General features: G+C 39.6%; 1 protein-coding gene across 2 annotated transcripts in view; it reads left to right on the forward strand.

The window, feature by feature from the left end:
• Positions 1–7,181: 7,181 nt before the first annotated feature.
• Positions 7,182–24,569, forward strand: part of SYT5 (synaptotagmin 5) — a 74,630-nt gene continuing 57,242 nt past the window's right edge. Inside the window, exon 1 of one of the 2 annotated variants that reach the window (XM_053451671.1) lies at positions 7,182–7,367. The gene's annotated coding sequence lies outside the window, so the exon portion shown is untranslated. The remainder of the gene's footprint in view (positions 7,368–24,569) is intronic. The other variant, XM_053451672.1, reaches the window with a different exon arrangement.

Below are 24,569 nucleotides of genomic sequence, written 5' to 3' on the forward strand. Positions count from 1 at the left end.
CATCTAGTTTGCCCATTTTTCCCTGATGTAGAGACTGAAATCTTAATTTATCGCCCTTCCTTTGAACTCTCCCCAAGGTGTCAATATCCTTCTAGATCCTTCTACAAAAAACTATGCCTTTCACCCCAAGCACCCCACTTACTTTTTTTAAAAACTTCATTGCATCGTCTGCTTACCTCGAAATCATCACAAATAATTACTCCTAAATCCATCTCTTCTGGTGTCACTATATTCTTTATGCTATATTCTGCTTTGGGAGTTTTACTTCCCAAATGCATTATTTTACATTTATCAACGTTGAACTGCAGCCGCCACACTCATGTCCATTCTTCTTACTTACTTAAATCACTTGCCATTTGAATGGTCCAACCTGTTCCCGGCCTTTGTGTCATCTACAAACAGACTTAACTTACCGCCAACCATCTTTTGTAATAATGCTAATTCAAATATTAAAAAGTTTCGGTCCAATACTGATCCTTGAGTTACCCCATTACTAACATACAGTATTTATATATATATATATATATATATATATATATATATATATATATATATATATAATAGATAGATAGATAGATAGATATATATATATAGATATATACATTAATCTGTGTTCTTACTTTTTTCTCTGGATGGCGTAATATTTAAAGCTCAGTCCCACTATTGCACCAATAATGCTGCTTCCAGGACTCTGTTACATTAATGTCATCAATTACATTTTGTAATAAAAAATGGGCTAAAAGTTTTACATAATTTAATGTACCTGAGATGCTGAAGTTATGGCAGATCATCCATATTGTAATTAGCTTTAGTTATAGACGATCGTTTTGCGAAAAAAATATGTAGGATTTGATGTCTTTTTTCAGGGTTTTTATAATTTCCACCAGTAAAACGCATTCCTTGCGGTGACTAAACTAAAAACGTTAGATCGTGTTTGCGATGGAAAATCTCTTGGGGCGTTCATTAGTTGACATTCCGCACCCTTTGGCCGGCTCTATTACATATTTCCAAAACAATTATAATGATTTTAAACAAAAAGCCAAAATTACTAAATTTAGTTATACTATAATAATCTCCCAGCGCTGTATACAATAATAATATCCAATGCTGTATACAGTAATAATCCCCCAGCGCTGTATACAATAATAATAATATCCAATGCTGTATACAGTAATAATCCTCCAGCGCTGTATACAATAATAATAATATCCAATGCTGTATACAGTAATAATCCCCCAGCGCTGTATACAATAATAATATCCAATGCTGTATACAGTAATAATCCCCCAGCGCTGTATACAATAATAATAATATCCAATGCTGTATACAGTAATAATCTCCCAGCGCTGTATACAATAACAATAATATCCAATGCTGTATACAGTAATAATCCCCCAGCGCTCTGTACAATAATAATATCTAATGCTGTATACAGTAATAATCTCCCAGCGCTGTATACAATAATAATAATATCCAATGCTGTATACAGTAATAATCCCCCAGCGCTGTATACAATAATAATATCCAATGCTGTATACAGTAATAATCCCCCAGCGCTGTATACAATAATAATAATATCCAATGCTGTATACAGTAATAATCCCCCAGCGCTGTATACAATAATAATATCCAATGCTGTATACAGTAATAATCCCCCAGCGCTGTATACAATAATAATAATATCCAATGCTGTATACAGTAATAATCTCCCAGCGCTGTATACAATAACAATAATATCCAATGCTGTATACAGTAATAATCCCCCAGCGCTGTATACAATAATAATATCTAATGCTGTATACAGTAATAATCTCCCAGCGCTGTATACAATAATAATAATATCCAATGCTGTATACAGTAATAATCCCCCAGCGCTGTATACAATAATAATATCCAATGCTGTATACAGTAATAATCCCCCAGCGCTGTATACAATAATAATAATATCCAATGCTGTATACAGTAATAATCCCCCAGCGCTGTATACAATAATAATATCCAATGCTGTATACAGTAATAATCCCCCAGCGCTCTGTACAATAATAATATCTCTTTATCTGCAGATCTGAAGGCCACCATTGTTGTCAGTCATATTTTGGGTGACTTTGCTGTTGAAACACCACACTGAGCTGATGCTTTATGGCCATGCTAATGAAGTCTGTTCCTCCATAGACTTTTATTAGTCAGAGAGTCTGGCTGGGTAAATGAGACTGATTCTATTGTTTATCTCAAGACAGTAAGATAACAAGTCGAGGTGTTTGTCTAGTAGATGGATGTTTGTTATTGTTGTGAGTAAATTGTATTGTGGCCACATGTTACATTTTTACGGTCGCTGCTGCAGCATTTGCACAGTGTGCCAGATCGCCGGCCCGGGCCTGATATAGATGCATGGGAGGATTATGGACTATATAACCTGGTGCAAAAATTCCCCCCGAGCTACAACAGCTAGTCTGTGCCATCATTGCCCCCACACGACTGGTCTGTGCCTTCTTTGCCCCCCTTCCAACATACAACATATGTCAACACACAAACTACACACACTCACTAACACACAATTCATCTCACCCCACTTACACATCCATGCTCACACACAAATACAGATCCACCTCTTACCGCTCCTGCAGCTTTGGTTTCCCCGTGAGGTCACGTGACGTCACTTGACCCCGATACTCTCCTGTCCCCCCTGTGCCGGGTCAAAATAGTTCAGAAAGGGCCCTTCCGACCTGGATCGGTGCGGTTCAGGTCAGAAGGGCCCTTTCTAAACTATTTTGAACCGGTATGAGGAGAAAGGAAGAAGGAGTCGCAGGGGTGCACGGGCCCCGTCGCTGCTGCCTGTAGTTACCCCAGTGCTTAAAATGTGCTTCTCACCTGCCCATGCTCCTTACTTGGTCACACGGTCCTCCTCTGGTACTGAAGCCCAGGCATTCTATGTCTAATATCAAACTGCTACATGTTGTCATGAAATGGCACAATATGCATTATCAATGAGGCTGCATTTAAATATAAATCTATTACGTAACATCTCTGTAAATGTTAGAATTATTGAGTAATCCAAGTTCATGAAGCAGGAAGACTGCATAGAAATGTAGAAACACAGAATGTGATGGCAGATAAGACCCATTCGGTCCACCTAGTCTGCCCATTAATCAGTCCTTGGGAGGCTGTTCCACTTATCCACCACCCTCTCAGTAAAGTAAATCTTCCTTACAATGCGTGTAAGCCTCTGACCCTCTTGTTTCGGATGATGACCCCCCGTCCTCACGCGTCTCCTCCTTTGAAATAAACGCCCCTCTTGTACTCCATCCAGCTGTACGTCTGGCACATTTTAGTGGCGGCTTGCCTTTAACACACACCGTGTTTGTTTACTACGTCCTTAACTGTAGTAACCTCATTTCTTTTGTGGCACGATTGCAATTTCCTCTGTATACATCGGACCGAAAACGTCTCTTTTATTTCCCGCCAAATGCATAATTACATCTGAAAATTGTATTAAATTGCTGTATTCCTCTATTTGACCTCCCTATTCGGCGGGGCTACTTTCCATGACTCAGGCTCGGTGTCCAGTGATTATCAGACAATGGCGGCTGTGCATGAAGAATAAAATGAAATAAATGATGTAATTTATTGAAATAAAAGTGTCTTGTTTCCTGCAAATTTAATCCTAAAATACTCTTCCTCCCCAAGATTTTGCTGTTTATGGGTTTGAGCGTTGGGGTGTATAGCGCAGCATTAATCCTACAAGCCTGATCCGTCTTATATATCATACCAAGGATTGATTTGATAGACCTCTGGCATAAGTGATCTTCAACGGCACCTAATCTATGGTATACGTAGCCCATAGGCATTTACTGGATAATGGCATTGTCCCAAGTGATTATAATCTTACCCTATGTATGTGTGGGTTATAGAGCTGAGGAAGTATTAGTCTCCAAATTAAATTGTTAACCGCAAGTGCATTATAAATAATCAGAGACGTTGCCCAGATGATGTGATGATTATGAGAAGTCACAGGAGACAGCTCGCAAATATGTTCAAACATCATCTTCCTCCGCAGAAGATTGTTTTTGTAGCTATGTTTTCTCACCAGAAGAGGGCGCTGCAACGCATTCTATTTTTTAACTAAAAAAAAAGCAGTTTTCTGCAAAAAAATCAGGGATTAATATTCCACTTTTAATGAACGCATCACAACGCACTGCTTTGTTTATTCCCCCTTCCAATAAGCATTGAAAAGCCAGTAATAAAAAAGGTGGTAAAATATTCCAGTTTGATGGTAACATCAGTAATGCCTCTAAACATGGCAAGAACAACCTTGGACAGAATGAAGAATAACTGCCTTCAAGAGGCACCAAAGTCTAAAGGCTAAAAGGGCCAAATGCCGAGGAACCCCCTCCTCTTCCCAGTTAGGTGGCTTAATTATTACATCTTGGGTGTACGTGGCATGGTGCGGTCACAGCCAAGTTGATCAGATGGAATGTCTGAAGTCATCAACAAACTTCCGTTTTAGTAAATAGCTTTCTAGGGTTTCTTATTTGAATCAGGGCCGGGCTCTGCCAACGTGGGCCGCCTGGAGAGAAGAGTGAGCTGCAGAAGAACCAGAAGGGTCACACCAGCTCGTCTATCTCCACTAACTAGATATAGAGTTGGCGTGTGGAAATGCTTTCCTTGCTCTTTCCCCGACAAGGTCGGACATCCCAGAAGGACGAAGCTAAAGCTCTTTCTGTCCTTCCATCATTGGGTCCAGAAGTACGAGCACAAGTGCTGCATGTGCATGGGTTAGATATAGCAATAAGGCTCTGTCTTGGTCCAAGACCTCTTTGTGCCCTACTATGAGCTCTCAGCTTTGGGTTTTGGCCTTTCAGAGTTGTAGAAAACGTGTTTTGGGCTTGATGGTCTAACATGAGGTTGGATTGGTTCTTTTTTTGGTTCTGATAGAACCTTTCTGAGCAAGATGGGGGAACGATTTATCATCTTGTACTATATGAAGGTCTACTTTTACCACGGCAGAGGAGAAGACTTCAGGGTCCCTTTGCATTCTCAGTTGCACGTTCTATGGAATCTCTTAGAACTCGGAGAAACGTATTTTCTTTTATCAAGCTGTATTCGGCCATTAACACTCAAGACGATCCTAGCGGGAGTATATTCCACAGCAGCTGGAGAATCCGAGGCTGCCCATCCCTGATGGTAATTCTCAGACATTGCTCTTATCACCTTAGGAACTATTGTCCCTGGAGGACACCTGGCTGTCTGAACATAATCGAGAAGGCAAAATTATATCTAGATTATAGGTTTCTAGCTCACAACGGAGCCTCTTCACAGACTAATAACAAATTTGATTTCAAGAATACTTATTTTCTGGACTTGTTGATCCTCCAAAAGGTTCTCGATATGGAATAGGTGACTACGTTTGTCTGGACTGTCTTGAAATTATATTTGTATTATTTTATCTAGATGTTGGTCCTGATTCAGGAACCATATGCCTATCCCATGCCTGTATTATTTCCCTCACTGTATTGTCCTCTACCACTCTTGATGGGAGGCTGTTCCATTTATCCACCACCCTTCCATTCCTGAATTAACCCCGAGATTTTCTAAAGAACTTCACGGCGTAAAACATTTCCAGAATAGAGACATCTTACTGTAGAGGGAAATTATATTTTGTACGATCTGTTCTGGCTTCAGAAGAAGAGGGAGGACACCCCCTTCCTGACGCTCCGACACTTGGGCATGGAATCCATTATAATTTAAATGTCACGTCTTTAATTGTAAGGATATCTTTCGTTCGTCCCTCCCGGTAATTACAATGTACACTGAATGTAATTTATTAATAAAATGTCGAAACAGTAATTTAAAAGGGAGCCCAACTGTTCTCGTTTTTTTTCCCGACTAAAACCTCTTATTTAGCTTTAGTATATTATCAGTATTGTGTAGTATTGTGTAGTACTGTATTATCATTTCCAATTTTCACTTCTTCTGAACTTCATGCAATGCACGTCCGATACAGAAATTCGGTTAAAACTTCACAAATATTTTATTATATATTTTATTATATTTTATATATTTATTATATTGTATATCTTTATTATATTATAATTTATATCTTTATGATATATATATATATATATATTTGATATCTTTATTATATATATATTATTTTATATCTTTATTATATTGTATATCTATTTTTTTATTATAATTTAAATCTTTTATGATATATATTTATTATATTTTATATCTTTATTATATTATATGTTATATCTTTATGATATATATATATATATATATATAATATTTTATATCTTTATATTATATATATTATATCTATCTATCTATCTATCTATCTATCTTGTGTTAATACATATATATAATAAAAGAGAAGATATAGCTGTATTAGCTCAAGAGATAATTGAGTCATTAGCTGACGTCGGGTTGAAGAAAAGACCTCTGAGATCTCAAGAACTCAGTAAGTTTATTTCGTATTTCTGTGTCGGCCCAATGAGAGGCATTTATTTTAAATTATCTAACGCTGATCTTACGCATCTTTAATGAAATATATATAAACCTCATCAAGGGCCATCTTTAATATCGATTGGACCCTGGGTAAGCATTCAAAAGTTGATGTTTCTTTAAAGAAGAGACCTCTGAGGCTCTTTATTTCTATGTTGCCCCAACAAAAGGTACAAAGGTATTTCACTTCACATTTTATCTTGCGCTGTTACAGCGATATAAGTTATCATTATTAAGTTTTACTTATATGGGGCTAACAAGTTCCGCAAGGGCTTCTTACAGTCCATACATTGAGGGGTCTGAAGGACTGATATATTAGCTATTAATAGGCCTTATACAATATATGAGGTTAATCCTCTGCATGAGGTGTGAAGCAGGGGATTATATGAAGGATGGGTATGATAGGTCATCAATGGGTTAATGTAAGAGGCTGATATATATTTGGATCGTTCCACATGGAAGGGGGGAGAGGGGCAGGGAAGTTGTTAGCAACAGTTTGTGAGGGTTGTGAAGGCTTCATTCACTCCCCCCTCCCCTCCTCCAGTATACAGATGGAAGAGTCCGAGCCATAAAGAAGCTCCGTGGCTGTACATGTGTCTGTCTCCACCTCTCGGGGCTCCACCTCAGCCAAACACCTCAGAGAATCGCTTCAGCACCGCGGGCTGCGGACAGCTCCCTCCCGGCTCTCTCCCGGCTCCTTCCCGGCTCCACGCAAACGGGGATCCCCCCTGCAGGGTCACTTTCTGGGATCATTTGCTTCTCTGTGACCCTCTCCCTCCCGTCCTCACAGAAGAAGAAGTTGCGGGCAGAACGCGCAGGGTAAGGAAGGCGCTCTCCGTGGGGTGCGTTGCATTGTTTCAAAGGTAAATACAACGTGTTGAATCCTATGGAAACACGAGTGCCGCCAAACGGGGCTCGAATGGTGTACCGTGTGCTGGATCCACGCGTGCAACAGCTTCACCTATAGATTGGATATGTATGCCTTAATGTCTTTTTATCATATATATATATATAATATAATATAAGTACACACACATATATATATATCTCTGTATGTGTAACATATAATATAAAATATTATATACAAACACATATTTAGATAGTATACATATAGAAATACACATATATATATATATTTGTCGATATGTGTAACATATAATGTTTGTTTTTATTATATATATATATAATATTAGATAGAAACACAGATATTTATATATTATACATCTATAATACACATATACAAAACCAAGTATATATGTGCAGTGTATATATATATATATATATATATGTATATATATATATATATATATATATATATATATGTATATATAAATGCAAACGTATATATAGTAGTGTATTGAGGATCTGTCCTTTCTCCTTCTGAGACTTAAAACATGGCAGTATGTTGACAGTTCTCTTTCCTTTGGGTGTGTCTGGTCTTCACATTATGGAATACATACCGTCTGCGCCTGAAACATTCATCCGCTTCAAACTTTTATCGAATGTATGAAATATATAAATGACTTAACGTGTAACATGTGCCCGCCGCAGCTTTGCCATGCTCGGCCCCTTTGGGCTTAATGCGGGATACCTGTATCCTATAGGTATACATCCTTTCAGCGGTCCGTTAACCCCCCCCCCGCCTTCCTGTGACCCTCCTGGCCACCTGTTGTTTGGGCGTGAAGAGGTTAATGAGGATGAGACGCAGATCTTGAAAGTTTCTTGCTCGCTGACATCCCGGTGCGCGGCTCCCCGGGTGTATTTCAGCGCTGATGGAGACGGTTAGGATACCGAGCGGTTAATATTAATGAGAACCCTCTGTGATTTCTGGCTCCGTCTCCACTGATCTCTGCTTTAGCTTCAAAGCCAGCGGCTACCTACTGACATTAGATAAAGTGCTGCTGAATTAAGTGACCTTTTTTTTAAATGAACTAACCTTTGCTGTTTCTCACCAAAAAATCCCTTTTAATGGAATCCCGCTGATCCCCCTTGAGAAAGAATATTTAAAAAGGTTTAATATATATTATATATATAATGTGTGTGTACTTACACAACCACCCACACATCACCGGCCCCTGTAATGTTACAGTCATGGTGATTTTTATTTGTTGATTTGTTTGTTTTTGAAATGTTGTTGCAGTTTTCTTATAGGATACATGATATATTATATGATATATGATAACAAATGACAAGAATGACTGAAGGAATATCATATCCTTCTTCCAGTTGGGTCACCCGCTACACCCCGGTATGCTACATAAGACAATATTATCAGTTCTATGGATATGATAAATTATTTATAGCTATACGGATAGATATGTGTAAATAACGGCACTCCCAAAATTTGTAAAAAACAAATGTTTTTAAAAAAAATAAAGTCCAAAAAATGTCATTAAAATAAAATAAAGACAATTTCATCTACAAAACTCCCAAAGAGAGAAGCTATATAAGCTCTTGTTGTTTGTCTTTTTTGGAGTTTTGAATATGAGTTTTTTTTATTTTATTTTTAATTTTTATTTTGGTCTCTATCTTTTTTTTTTAAACCAATTTTGTGATTCTGGAGCATATATTCATTTAAATGTATGCTTCTTTCTTGCCCCCCCCATCATATTTTTATTTTTTTCTCCTTTTTTCAATGAGTTCTTCCTCTATTTATCTCGACGTAATGAAATATGTGCATTTTCTTCTGAAACATGATATAGGTGATTTGGAAACATTGTGAAAACCCTAAGAAAGAAAAATAAATTCTATTATCATTATTTTGGATTAAAGTACACTATATTTTAAAATCCCACATCTTGATATTAAATTTTTTTTATCAGTGTGGAAATGAATAGCATATTTGCCTCGATAGATCAGAAATAGAGAAAGTGTCTGTTTTCTTGGGGAAAAAAGTTCTATCTTCTGACTGGCTGGTTGTCCGTTGGCTTGGCATTAAAGAGGTTAAATGACATTTTCACCATGCAAGCGGTGTTTCTTCTCTGCTAGTCCATTGAAAGCCACACGCTCGCCTGTTTTTGATGGTGGATGTTGCAAATAAATAGAGTTATCTGATAGGTTACCATGACTCCGCCGGGGTATCCAGCAGAACATTCCAACCTAACATACACGGCTAATGAAGAGAGCCCCGGCGCTTCCGGCTTCGCGGATCCCACTGTTTAATTGCGAAATCAAAGCGGAGTCTGTTAAAATATTTGTGAATTTGCTGTGAGATTCCAATTAGGAGTCCGAGTTCTGAGAGATCCACTTGCCAGAAATCTGTGCCCTATTTCCTCATTATTTGAAGAGAACACGATAATGAGAGGACAAAGCCTGCTGCTACGCGGTAACCACATCTGCCGTATACTTATTGATTCAAACCGAAACAATGTATTCCGTGTACGCTGTGTATTTCCTTGCCAGGCTCTTTCCTTAACGCTTGTTTTTGACTTCTAAAAGTAAATATTTTATAATTTTTGGTTATTAATAAATATTTCTGATATTGGTGTTCAAGCACCAAAATTAGGCTTTCACATACATGTCTTTTCCATTCCTTCATGGATGTTTTAGCGTACAGCCTAATTCTGTAAGCTTAGGATAGCTATACACGTCATCTAAGGTCACCAAGCTATGTTATACTAGGATTAACGCCATAGACTTATGCCTCAGACATATACCGCCTGACCTGGAGGAAAGGGGTCAATTTTTTTAGTATGGCTTTGTAAGTTGGAGATGTTGCAGCGTTTATGTGTGGCTTGGGAGATATGATTAGGAGGTGTCCTTGGACATTTAAACATAGAACTTGATGGCAGATAAGACCCAGTCGGCCCATCTAGTGTGCCCAGTTTTCCTGATGTAGAGACTCAGACCTTAATCAGTCATTGGTCCTGTCTTAGATTCAGGGTAGCGTTATGCCTGTCCCATAACAAAGCAAGAATTAGCGCATGCTCAGCAAATAGCATTCAAACATTTCAAAAAACACTATTGGGGTATAATGTTGGAAACCCTAATATTTATGCCTTAGGTATTCTGCGGGTATGCGCTGATTTCTTGCCTATTTTTTGTATTGGCAGGGACGTACCTAGAGTATTTGGCCCCCAGGGCAAACCATGTGGCTCCCCCCACAAAAAATAACTTATTAACTTAAATACGTTTAAATAAATAACATTTACTGAACAGATATGGTACAGCATGACTCATATCACTGTATACTGAGCCAGACATTGATGGTGGTACAGCGTAACTCCCATCACTATACACTGAGCCAGACATTGACGTAGTAGGCCTCTGCCCTAAAACTCTGTCCCTTAAGCAGCCTGCCTGTGCCACCTCTACCCCTTCAGCAACCTGCCTGTGCCACCTATGCCCCCTAAACAGCCTACCTGTCTCATTTCTGCTCCTAAACACTCACTCACACTTCATTCATTCATTCACCCATTCACTCTCCCGGACCCCCTTACCTCTCTTGCAGATTTCACTGGTTCGGGGGCCAGCCTAATGTGGCCTCGCAGCTCACTGCTGTGTGAGGAAACCCTCGCCAAAAAGAGTTTTCTCGCACAGTGTGCCGGTGCCATGGTGAAAAGCTGCGGGCCTGCGTTAGGCTGCCCGTCCCTTTAGGTACGCTACTGCTCATTGGTCATTATTATTTTAGCAGCAACCCTGGAATCTGAATCTGTATGCCCTTTATGCTTTTTAAGTTGTGTGCTCTCCTTTCTGTATATTTTTATGCCTATCCATTGCTTGCTTCAATTCCATTCACTGTATTAGACAGTTTGCCCTCTTGGGTGATCAAGCCCCCCTGTGTCCCACCATAATGGGTTGGTTATAAGGGAGATCTTTGATCTTCAAAACCGGCCTATTTAGGTTATGGCGGTTATTATACCCCAATAGCGTTAATCCTAGTATAACATAGCTTGGTGCTCCGTTTCTCAAAGGCCCTGCATGCCTTTTTTGTACTTCAGACACAATAATATCTGAGCCTCTGACCCTCACGTTATAGACTATGACCTTTTGTCCAAACATTTCTCCTCCTTTGAAATAAACCACTTCTTATTGTGCAAAAGTTGCTGTCGCATCCCATCACCCGCTTCTCTCCTCCAAGCTTGCAGAGATCCTTCCTGATACGTTAAATCTGTACACCTCTTCCTTGAGCTGTGAAAACAATATTAGTTATTTAACTTCAGGTTGAGTCATTTAGTGGAAACTGCTGATGTGTATTAATCAATGATTAGAAGTTTATACTGCTGCCGTACTACGCTAGTCAGTTACTGAACTACGTCTGTGTGTGGAGTTGTCCGTTACAGGTAAGTATATTTAGGTTCTACAACATGTATCATACTGCGTGCCATTGAAGGATCTGATGGTGACCTCTGCACACATCCCACCCAAGCCTTAGGAGTTTGCAGCCTGCGTCAGGGGAATGCCGACCTGCTTTCCTTGACCCTCCTTTGCGTAGGGACACCAAACCTAACACTATAATTACAATGTATTGAATAGTAATCACTAGGCTTTTCCTTCACAGGCTGTCCTACTGGACACTGTGTTCTGTAAGATGACAGGATTTAAACGTGCATGGGATAGGCATCCAGACAAGACCAAGCACTGATTAATATGAGGGCGTTCATCAGGAATGATCAGACTAAATGGGCCGGATGGGTCTTATCTGCCGTAAAGTTCTATGTTCAGTGGTTATATTCATGGTGTTTCCAAGGTGGGGTTCTTGTTCTTTTTGTACAGTCTGCCAGTTAGAAACCCAAAAAGACCATCTTGGATCTTGGTGTTTTTGGTTAAATTCTGACTTTGTAGGGCGCCCTAACTATGCTGTCAACCACTGAGATCCTGTTCAAAACCAGAAATGTTCCTGTCCACAACACATACTTCACCTGTAACTTGGGTGGCTATATGGCTGCCTGGGCAATAATTACAGCCCCTAACATGTGTTGGTAGCTGCCAATCTGTCCCTACCTAGTTCAAAGGCATCACCCCATGGTAATTGAAATAGCTTGGGAATGTTCTCTATTTTGTTGCGAGCTTGGGGATATTATGGTGGAAAACTGTTGTAATGCTAAGTGAGAGTGGCCTTGCAGTCTCCATTAACACATATGCTGGTTTAACAGATCAATTTCATGCATATTTTGTTTTCTCTGACTTCTTTGTCCATTTATAAAAAAAAATGTTCATATGGTTCCAAACGTAACAAGAAATAAATGAGATACAAAAGATTTGTAATATATGATGGCCCTTAAAGAAGGGCTATAGTGATGCTGAAGCAGTGGAGTGTGCTGAGCTTAACAGGCTTTTAGTCAACTATGGGTAGTAAATGAGAATCTGAAGTATGTTGAGAGTTTATTGAGGAGTAATTTCAATAATTTTCAGGAATCAATGTATTGAGAAACAGTGATGGATGAATAGGAAAAGTAGAAAGTAGAAAAGTAGAAAAAGTAGTAAGTAGAAAAGCTGGTGCAGTTCTGCATCACTCTTTGTCTTTTTTGAAGAGCTGGTTCAGTTCTGCATCGCTCCTTGTCTTTTTTGAAGAGCTGGTCCAGTTCTGCATGGCTCCTTGTCTTGTTTGAAGAGCTGGTCCAGTTCTGCATCACTCTTTGTCTTGGTTGAAGAGCTGGTGCAGTTCTGCATCGCTCCTTGTCTTGGTTGAAGAGCTGGTCCAGTTCTGCATGGCTCCTTGTCTTGTTTGAAGAGCTGGTCCAGTTCTGCATCACTCTTTGTCTTGGTTGAAGAGCTGGTGCAGTTCTGCATCGCTCCTTGTCTTGGTTGAAGAGCTGGTCCAGTTCTGCATCACTCCTTGTCTTGTTTGAAGAGCTGGTCCAGTTCTGCATCGCTCCTTGTCTTGGTTGAATAGATGGTCCAGTTCTGCATCGCTCCTTGTCTTGTTTGAAGAGCTGGTCCAGTTCTGCATCGCTCCTTGTCTTGGTTGAAGAGCTGGTCCAGTTCTGCATGGCTCCTTGGTAGAGTTGACTTAAGCTTGATTTTGAGCTAATCTAAATTTTAGATGGTCCAGTGTTACAAAATATCATCGATTCTAAACTTGCTTTAAAGTGCGTTCAATAACGCTGTGCCCCACGGTCATATGACTGGTGTGTCATTCCGTTACTGGTGAGTGATATGTAACACATTTATTTCCATTTGGATCTGAGAATCCAGTAACGCCAACTGATTCACCAGAGCTGTGCATGATGTAAATACAAATATTTATGTGGATTGCGTGCAAATCTTCTCACCTACCTCATCTTGGTTTAGCGGGGCGCTTATATAATGTCACGGATGAGCTGTGGTCTTCATGCCCTGGACAGAGGAACATAATATCCACACAATCTGGGCTGGCAAGTTTCTATCCAAAAAATGGTTCCTGTGAGGGTGTATTTTATCTAAACAGGACTTTCCAAAAGATAATATTTTAGTTTAATAAAAATAAATCTTTAAAGTTTTTTTTTATGGGGTCACAATATCGTAAAGTTAAATATGAAAAATCACAGGATCACAGGTATATTTATTACATATACTGTTCAAAGATTTTCCCATATGTGTGTATATATATATATATATATATATATATTACACAGTATTATTTTTGGGATTATGGGACGATTTAGGCACTTGGCTAATGTCTTAATTATAAAGCAGCAGTTAATATTGGGATGACTGCATCAATCAAAAGGCATTGGAGACTTTTAAGGCCAACGGCTTGTGGTGACCACAGTGACCACTTTTCAGACACCACCATCTGTCTAGATCACAAACACAGCTAACCAATATTTGCCGCTGGTGCTAATACTTTACTATGTCTCTTAGCGTAGTCGGTAAACCCTCTCTCTACCCTACCAAAATAATTCTGTTAAATCAGACTGTTTTATAGAGGTTCTTTAGCTGATGACCTAGTTTTAATAAATCATACAATATCGCTTAATTTAACAACATACCGGTTTTATTTATAGAAAACTTTACTTATGTGGTTCAGTTTAGGCAATAAGCGAGATCAAATGGTGCACAACGTAAAAGTAATGTACTATCTGTAATGTGGTTACAATATAGCTTTTTAATGTACCAGTAGCCGTCTTCGCTACCCTTTCTCAGTATATGATGAACTGCTTTCTATTTTCTGATTGATTATGGCAGCTTTAAACAAATGAATTAATGGGGAGTAAATCGTTTTTGCGACATATTTTTGCTAAGCTTTTCAGGAACGCCAAAGATAAAAAAATATCCATTCGGTTTTAATAAAATCTGGACAAGCAGTATCAACAACTTAGGTTTAACGCTCGGTGGAGCTGTCCAAGGTGCTGAATGAGTCCCAGCATATTATTATTATTTATTGTTTTATATAGCGCCAGCATATTCCGCAGCGCTGTACAATGGGCAAACGGGACATGACAAGTAGGAGACAGTATAAGATAACAATTTGACTTACAGAAACAGGTGAGGAGGGTCTTGCTCAAAGAGCTTACAATCTACAGTTACCCTCTCTTTCTATAAAAATCCAAACAAAAACTGCATTTTTAGAATTTAGTACTAATGTCCGATTCTAATTCAAAAGTAATATTCACATAAATGGGCACATTTTCTACTAACTGGAGGACATTTTTAAAAGGTGCTTCACTAAACCTAGTTTATTCCGATTGGTCGGTTGTCTGTCCCATTGTCCTAATGCATTTACTAATGATGGACGCCAGGAAGCCTCAGTAGGTAGAACTAGATAGCTATGGCCAAACAAATCCACATTTTTCAACGTCTTCTTGTATTAGTTGAAGATCAATCACAATACTACAGCGGTGTCAATTTCTTTCATGTTTCAAAGGAGATTTGTGGGTCTGTCTTATGGGACATAATTATCGTTGAAAGAATGCTAAAATGGTTAATACATACATTTTGTTTGGTTTTTATGAAATTAGATTTTTTTTAAATTATGTCTACTGAGTATCATTCGTTTCTTTTTTTTTTCACGTGATAGTCCCACTTCAAAAACTCCTTAGAAAAAAGCCCCAAAGAATATACTGTACAGAATGAGACCCTTAAGACACTGTAGGAACGGGCAGTGCCTAATTCCGCTTTCCCTGCTGCAAAAGGTTTAAATGAATGCCCGTAGATCATATAAATGAATGTAGTAAATCGTAGAAACTGTGCGAATGAATTAAAATCATTGAACTGGCTCCTGCTGATTCCGCCAGGAGCAATCGTGCTGCGTGTGCCTACTAGTTAGTCATATTTATGTGAAAAGGCAAGGGCTATATAAAGCCATTCTTTATTTATAATACTCTGTTCTTTTATAATTTTAGACCATTATTTTGTGTATGAAAGGTAAAGTGGTAAAATTAACTTCATCTGAACAGTGGTGGCATTAAAGCCACTATGCTGACGCATACGCACCCCATCAGCTTCTCAGAACTATCATATATATTGACGTTTGCACCCAAAAAAGCTACGTGCGAGGGCTGAGTCTATGAAACAGATTGAGCTGAATCAGAGGGGCTTAGACATTGAAGAAGAATTTTCAAGTTTCAATGAATTATACGTTATTGACTATGATTGTAAATCGCCTCTGTTATTCCTTTGTGTTGAGGCATCGCGCGTTTTACATTTTAGTGGTAGTTAAGAACCATTTGGTTCAATTGAAGAAGCAAAAGGATTTGAACAATTTGAAACGTGAGCTGTATGTGCAGCTTTGGGGAAGACCACGTAAAGCATGGGAGATGCCTCCTACTCTGCTGTAGGACTCGGAACCGTTGGAAATTTAAAGAATTCTGCCGGAACTTTTCCTGCCTATGTTTTTCTTGGAGATGTGTGAGACTAGACCTGAAAAGATATATATTTTAATAACCTAAAAACAGAAAGTTTAAATTAATATGGCCTTCAAAGCCGAAGACTTAACCCTAGACGTGATACTTCCTCACCCTGTTGGAATGGACTATGGAATGCACAGTAAATGCTGCCATTTAATATCATCCAATCTAATAACATAATTTGGAATACATTTTTGCTTTTGAAAATAAAATATGTCTTCCAAAATAAAATATGGATGGTCTGCATCGGGATTATAGCTCATGATATGGTCAAGCTAGAGCAAGAGGGAGATTGTAGACAGGAGGTAGATGACCTATGACTTTTTTAACTATAACGCCGACATTATTTCCTGATGAAATAAAATATATTTACATTTTGTTATTTGGTGTTTAATGAGCATTAAGCAGATTATTTCTTGGCAATTACTTAATTACATTGCCACGCAGGTCTGGGAATGAGATAAAGGATGCACTTAAGTGAAACTGTTATCGGTACAGCGGCAATATCCTGGTGTTCTAGCGGTGAAAGGTTTCATTTTAATGCTTGCACGCTTATTATGGGTATTCTTTTATTTGAACAATCCTGTAGAGACGAAAACTATACAAAATTAGCAATTAACTCCTAATTATCTTGCCAATAGAGTCTCTAATGGAGAATATGTAGCTTTGCTGTTTATTCGGGGTACGGTAAAAGCATCATTGGGTGTAGAGCTCCGACGCCAACTTTGGAGAGCAGTCAATCTCATTGCTTGTGATTAGGGCTCATTAGGCCACTTATAGTCCAAGTGCTTGAGTTTACACTAATTCCAGTCATTACAGCAAACAACGCATGGAGAACACAGGCTTTGAAAGGGTTTCCTTCCACATTTGTCGTAAATTACAGCGGTTTAAAAGGAAATAGTCGCATAGAATTATCGGATTCATAGGTCATAGATATGCCATTGGTCTCTTTGGATTTCTTTGGAGCCCATTAGATTTATATTGTTCAAATACAACTGTGCCGTAAGCAGCTACTCACAAATGCCTTATATCTGCGGGATTTACATTCTGAGGACCACATATTATAATACATAAGTTTATCGTGTATTCGTGTGAGTTTTATTGCTGGTGCTCTGACACTACATATCTGTGATGTACAATTTATCTGTTTTAAAGCCCTTGATCCTTCTAAAATTGTATGTTGTGCTATATGTGCAGGAACATGGGGGGGGGGTTGTTGACTTTAGAGGGTTATTAGCCCCTTAGAAGCTTCTGTGTTTGGCATGAAGTAGCAATGAATGAGTTCAGAAATTCAAATATATCTTTTTGTTCTTTGTCTGAAGTGGTGTTGGATTTACACTCCATGAGGCACTAAGCAAAGTACAAATTTAATATCCAACCCGCCCAATGGATTTACATATGGGGCAGTTGCTTCCTGCCACACAAGATCCCAGCCTGGGCTGGAGTCCATGGTTGGCGATTTCAATGTAGCGGCGGATCCCTCACAGAACCTGCTTGATTGATCCGCTTGATCCCTTTACTCCTGAGTAATCATAAAACAAAATAAATATATATGCGGAATTACCTTAAGTGGGTTAAAATATTCAGCACAATCTTAGATGTATGCTGGGGCTGAGACGCATTCATTACGTTTACTTCAAAGGGATCTAACTTTAGAATTGATATAATTATTATATTTCTATTACATATTGTAAAATAAGATCTGTTTTCTTTGACATTTGTTCTCGCGTGGTAGGATATTGTGACTAGATTATACTTGACAAGATTAGGAAACATCAGATAGAACTGAATATTTCTGCTATTGGCAACTATCACTTTTACTTAATGTGCATCGTTGCAAGCTAAAGTTTGAATCAGGTTCAGCAGAACCCAAAACAGAATATTCAATGGGGGGCTGACTCAAGGCTGATCATTGTCCCTTTGGTATGTTTATAGAGAAATAGCTCTTTGGTTCCGAAGAGAAATATTATAGGATAAGGAAATAAACTTTACTTAATTCCTAAGACTTCACATGGAGACATGGGGTCCGCATCAGTGCGAGGATTACCATGGTGGTAGGGGACAAATAAGTAACATTTTTATTACTACACGCCAGCAGGCAAATGGCTCACAAGTGGATCAAGTTGTTGAAAACAGATTAACCGTTGGCTAAAAAAGTACAGAGGGGCAATCAAATCCTGAGATGCCTTATAAATAGGTGAGAGAACGTTAGTGGAGAATGGATATGAGTAGAAGAAAGGGTTAACATTACCAGAAGGATAGGCGACAGAGGAACACCAGTGGGTCTTAGACTATCTGAGTAATGAAATGTCTTCGTGTTTTAAGGAACCGTCAAGTAGCCTTTAGTGCCACAAGGCATAGACCCATGTGAGTTTGTGCTGGATGGAGCAGGTATGTCCTATCCATATAACTAATCCTAAATCCAGACTCATCCTTTGGCGCATGCACATTTACCTCCGGGATGTGCATCCACCACATTGCTTACAACGAAGGTGATTATGGACAGGAGGTTGTCCATGAGCAGTATGGTCACGGTGGAAGCATGGAGTGGCATGGAGAAATGGGACCTGATACGGTTACCATGTAATACAAATTGGAACTTGAAGGGGATGTAACCAAATTTATCCAGGGGAACAGGTTGCTAAAATCCCGCCTCTGGAAATAAATCGACCAGATTTCTTACAGATTTCCAATATGATCGATACATTTTTTTTACTCAGAAGGAAAGGGTAAGATTTTCAATCCTAAACAGGGCTTTAAAAACACCAGCGCAAAACTAATTGAGTTTGTTCTTCGCCTCAGTCAGTCTATTCACCTAGTTGCTCTTGTGGGAGAGATTAGCATTTTGAAGTGTGTGTTCCTCGAAATGAAACATAATCAAATCAGAAGATGATTCTGCAGGGGAAAAGATAATTTCTTGGATGCCAACATACTGTTTTATGGAGAAGTAATCTGCGTAGAAAGGTAAAAGGTAACTTTGTTCTAAATATGTTTTTCTTTCCATTGTTTAGCTACAGATATGATTGAAAGGTATTTCTCTTCTCTCTGAATTATTTTTGGGCTCTATAGTTTGTAGGTTTGTTGTACATGGTTTGACCCAGAGTCTACCGGTGGAGCTCCGTGTAGGTGTGCTCCCGGGCGATAGTCTATGGGATAGTAATAGACAAAGGTACATTCTCCATGGTTTTTTTTTTGGCTACCATTTCCCAGTTGCTCTTAAATGATCCAACATGCCCTTATGTTAATAAATACTGTCAGGCAAGCCCTGGTTAAATCATACATATCTTGACTCCAGTGAGAGAAGCCTTTCTCTATAGCGTTCTTTAGCTATAGACAGTGAAGAACGTTCTCATTGGAACAAATACTCTCTAGCATATCACATTTTAGTATACCCCCCCACACACCGTTTAGGTCTCCCCTCACGGCGCTGTTCTTTTGTGCAGAGAACTCCTTCAGAAAGCCAGGATCTGGTAATATGTGCTCTTGAAGATAATGAAATTCTTGTCACGATCTACGCGTCGAAAGCACTCGCCTGCTAAATGCCATCAAACCTGCACTTTTAGACAATGAACATATTAGGCAAATGTAACGCGAGTAGATCTTCAGGAAAAAACATTTACCTTGCTGAGTTATTTAAGGAAATGATTACTCTGAACACTTCCTATGTTCAGAAATGGATTAGCCATTAGGCGCCAATAAATGGCTTATCTGGTAGAGCAAGCTGTTCAGGGTGATAGATTTGAAGTGAACCAGACGTCTACGCAGACATTCACTTAAAATATAAGTAAAATGCGCCTTGCTCTTTAGTGACCAGATTAACATGCAGACACCCGCTTATAACGGAAACTCAGTACAACAAGGCACGAGAAACCCCCTTTCCACTTGGCAAATGTTCATCAGACTCTGTTATCAAAATGTTTATAAAAATGAATGCATTTCTGGTTTAATTAGGTGTATAGTTCAAGAGAAAACATTTCTCTTTTAATGGATGGACCTCCTCTTCATTATGACGTTTTCAACGCCAGACTATAAGAGAGGCTAAAAGGTCAGGAGTACCGCCATCTCTCCCGTTGCTGCTCCAGCCACACCACCGATGGTCATCCTACTGGATTCTTCAGCTGCATTTATACCTAGAATGGGTGTAACAGGACTGGACGTTATACGGGTTCATCATTCCTGGGAAAATAGCTTGTCTGCAAGAAGCTTCCTTTCAGACCAAAACATGAGACAAAAGGTGGGAGCAGAGACATATGGAGCTTAAATACCCAGAAGATGAAAAGTTTTCGTAGTTGCCCCACCATTTACCATTACCTTTACCTTTATACCCTACGTATATTTTTATGGTGAGTAATATTTACACTGGTGTACAAACACACCTCAAGATATCTACTATATTTAATTATCCCTACTTGGTACTGCATGAGGTTAGTGATGGCCAAAGAGTGTCTTCTTCTGTGAGTGAGGTTGTTCTCTGATCTGAGGTCCGCGTCCTTGATACTCTTGTTTTGTCACACCAGGATAAAAAGTTAACTAGAGATGATTAAAAAGTAAAAAAGAGTTACCACGGCAACCTCACGCATTCGCCCTAATGCATGGCCAAGGCCTGTTTTACAATCAAGGACAAGGTCTGTTATCCACCATGTAGTTTAAGATCTTTGACTACTAGGAATGACTTCAAATGTTAATGTTCCACGGAAGAGCCTGCTAATTTACTCATATTTACAATTTTAATGGTAATCGGTTTACGGAACCTTGTTGCATTCCTCTATTGGGTCTAGCTATATGTCTACGAAATGAACTCCAGTAGATGGCAGAGCCCTGTTCCTCCGGTCCATTAATATCTACGCAGTCAATCACCAGAAAATATCCATCTGTCTCCTTCGAGCTTCAAGGAAAATCCATCCTCTCTCTGGATCTAATTTCCCTTACTTGGATGATAGATGAGAATTAGAGAGCAGTGAGTGGGTGTGTAGAGTACAATGGAACCATATTTCATAGCCGTTATTACATATTTCTAATTAAAGGCATATTAAAGCCACCCCTCCTCTCCCCGGTGATGGGCAAATTTCTCTAACTGCTGATACATCAGATTTGAAGTCTCCATTATTTCAAGAAGATCTGTCGCTTTTCTCAAATCCTGCACGTTCTTGTGATAAGTGCGAAAAACCAAGAGGCTAAAGTGGAATATTTCCCAAATCCTGCACGCTCTTATTCTGTACACTAAATAAACTCATGTATTGTTCTTTACTGATTAAAATAAGTGTCTATCATAATGTATTAGAAACATATCATGTACGTGCACGGTACCACGGAGCCGCCATCTTTTCTTCTTGTCTTCAGGTTATTATTCCTTCCCATTAAGTAATCCGTGCCCTATTTTTAAGTTTCTGATTGTTATTGATTGGTTCAGGCAGCCTTTGTAAGAGAGGAAGGAGGAGAAGGGAGATAAATGTATGATGATTTACCAAATTAATTTAATAATGCTGGTTCATTAATGTGTAAAATGAGTATCCCAGAAATCAGAAGTCTCCCGGTCGCTACAGGGAATCTCCGGGTTGCGGGAGCGGCGTTGCGGCATGCCCCACTCCCTGCCCGCTTGCCCCCCAAACAATTGAGTGGGAATACACAGTGACATCAGTGGGATCTCCTACTCGAATCTCGCGAAGGGTGGACTCCGGGTAGCCGAAGCTAGAAAGTTCCCAGGTATGCTTTGGTGCCTGCACCCTACCTGCATTAACTTCTGTTACTGCTGCCGGGAAGCGATTCTACTGCTCCACCACCATTCCAGTAAAGTATTACGTTCCGAAGCCATTTACCCTCTAACTCTATAATAAATTGTAGGGAGCCAAATGGCCAATACTGAATGCTCTTCTTGCAGTCAGATGCCAATTCCATTTAAAAGAGCTTTGTCTGCACGGAGTGACTTTTTCTCTAGCGTTGAAATTCCTGGAGCTGTGTATCTATGCAATGAAATAGCAGGGACACCGGTAAAGACAGTAATGTTGGTACAAGTCACGCAGGGAAATAGCAGGAACAATTCAGAGTACTTAGCGTGCCAATTTTCAATTAAATGTCACAGAGCAGAAACTGCAAAGAGACAACAAATATCCCTATATAACAGGCATCATAAAATAGCTGGAACCGTGTAAATAGGTGAGCACACGCAGAACCGCAGCGCCCTGGAATACGGTAGAACTGGAGTTCCTGACGGTTGTGCTTATTAGCGAGCAAAAGGCTAGGTTCCAAAATAGTTCATGCTTTTCGCATCAACCTCTGTTTTATGAGGTCGATCACCTTGGCTGTCCTTGTACTTGGGAACTCTTGAGGTTGATCTGAGAGGCCGGACTAAACGGCACCACGGCTATACCACCACAGACAAAATATGCTTCTGTCCTCCTACCACCATACATTGCTATGCTGGATATAGGATTATGGTGCCCCCATCAAGCTAGGTTTCCAGCCATGTGATCTCTCAGCGAAGGGGCTAACGTTTAGTTCAACTGCTTGCCTACGTGGACCTTACGTTCTGCCTCCTTTCCAACCTTAGACAGTTAGTCAGTCTCGCTCCATGCCATCCCAGCTTCTACATGGAAAGGGAGGGTATCCTCCAGGACTAACCAACACAGATAGCCAGGCTGGAATGGGAATGCATCAAAACTATCATAACAGCAGCTCGTCGAAAAGCGGTATGCACAGACCCCCCCCCTCAAACCAACAGATGTTGCTATGGCAACCATGAATCTGCAAAATAAGATAACCTTCCTGTATCCTACGTTGTAGATATGCTGTATGATACTTTGCCAGTGTTCCCAGCGCCGAAGCCAAACTAAGTAATCAGCTCTGTATTAAAGCAGACATTGCCAGAATTGAAACGATCCCTCTGGATCTCCAATTTATACATCACATCGCTACCCGTGGCGTGGATTGCTTCAGAAAGAGTCATTTCGTATAATGAATGATATGCTGGCGTGGCCACGGGGGGAATGGCAGGGCAGGCAATAAAGAGGACAGACAGTATCTTATGAATTTGTAATCAGAAATGTGCACTCAGGTCTACAGGGGTATCCTAATCTCTGCTTACCAAGGGAAGGTGTTAGTAAATCACTATATCCATGTCCTTTGTGGATTCAGGGATTTACGGTATAGCATTGTCCCTCACATTAAGGAACGTTGAATTGATAAGAGTAAATTCTATGGATTATACGGTTCGTTCTGGAAATGTTCCTATAAAAATTTGATTTCATTTAAATCTGTATTTTCCAAACTTTGTTCATAATGTATTTATGATTTTAAAGGGAAATCGAGTCCCTGGGTGGGTTGTGTTGGCTCCTAGGCAACTAAGTAAAAACGTACGCCGGTGTTATTGCAGTGGGATACAGCTAAAATCGCCAGCTTACGGAGATATCGTGTAATGATGTGTCCCGTGAGCATGTCTGGACAAGTTGATGGGAAAAATCTTTGCCAGAAACCCACAAGGACTTAATTACAAAAGTCTTCACCAGGAGTTATTGCCGTACGTTTGAGATTTCCGCTTTATCTTGTGATAATTAAAGCGGACCGCGGCAGAGTGATTGTCCTGGTTCGACCTATGATGGGGGCATTCCTTGACAGGTGGTGCTTCCAACCAATGTCTATGAAGCACATCTCCTTTCCTAAAGCCACTTATCCCCCCAGGAGCCATATTTTATCACTTATCCAGCATTTACCCAGCATGGCTGTATGTAACCCTAGAGACTTTGAAGCCGACAGGAGGCTGTGGCATACCCTATTAACCTCATGGCTTGTCTCCTTCCGCTATACCACCATGACGTTAATCCCCATCCATAGGTTCCTACTTCTCGATAAAGTAAGTATTTACGGAAGGGATAAAAAGGCTTGATGGGGGACGCAATATCGCCCCAGTAGAGATAGGTTGGGGAAAATAGTTGAGGGCAGAAGAGAGGGAAAGCTGTTAGAGAGTAGATAAAAAAAGACTGATATGGAATAGAAAATAAACTGTTTATTCTAGTTTTCTCATCAGGGGGAGGCATACATTGGTTCCCACAACTGGAAAACATTCCCATACTCGTTAAATGTATTGTGTGGGGTGAAGATCTCATCATATTACTCAAAATGTGAAAATATCCAGGTCTTTCAGGGTTGTCTGACTCATGGCTTTAGATCTATTGATATCGTTGAGGAATATAAAGAAAACATTGGCACAGCCACAGATATAATCTGCTTTTGTAGCAAATTGGGATTTTAGAACATTGATTTCCGTTTCATTCAGACATATGATGGGGTTGTGGAGGGGAC

The sequence above is a fragment of the Spea bombifrons genome, chromosome 12 (genome assembly GCF_027358695.1).
Source record: "Spea bombifrons isolate aSpeBom1 chromosome 12, aSpeBom1.2.pri, whole genome shotgun sequence".
Classification (NCBI taxonomy): domain Eukaryota; kingdom Metazoa; phylum Chordata; class Amphibia; order Anura; family Pelobatidae; genus Spea; species Spea bombifrons.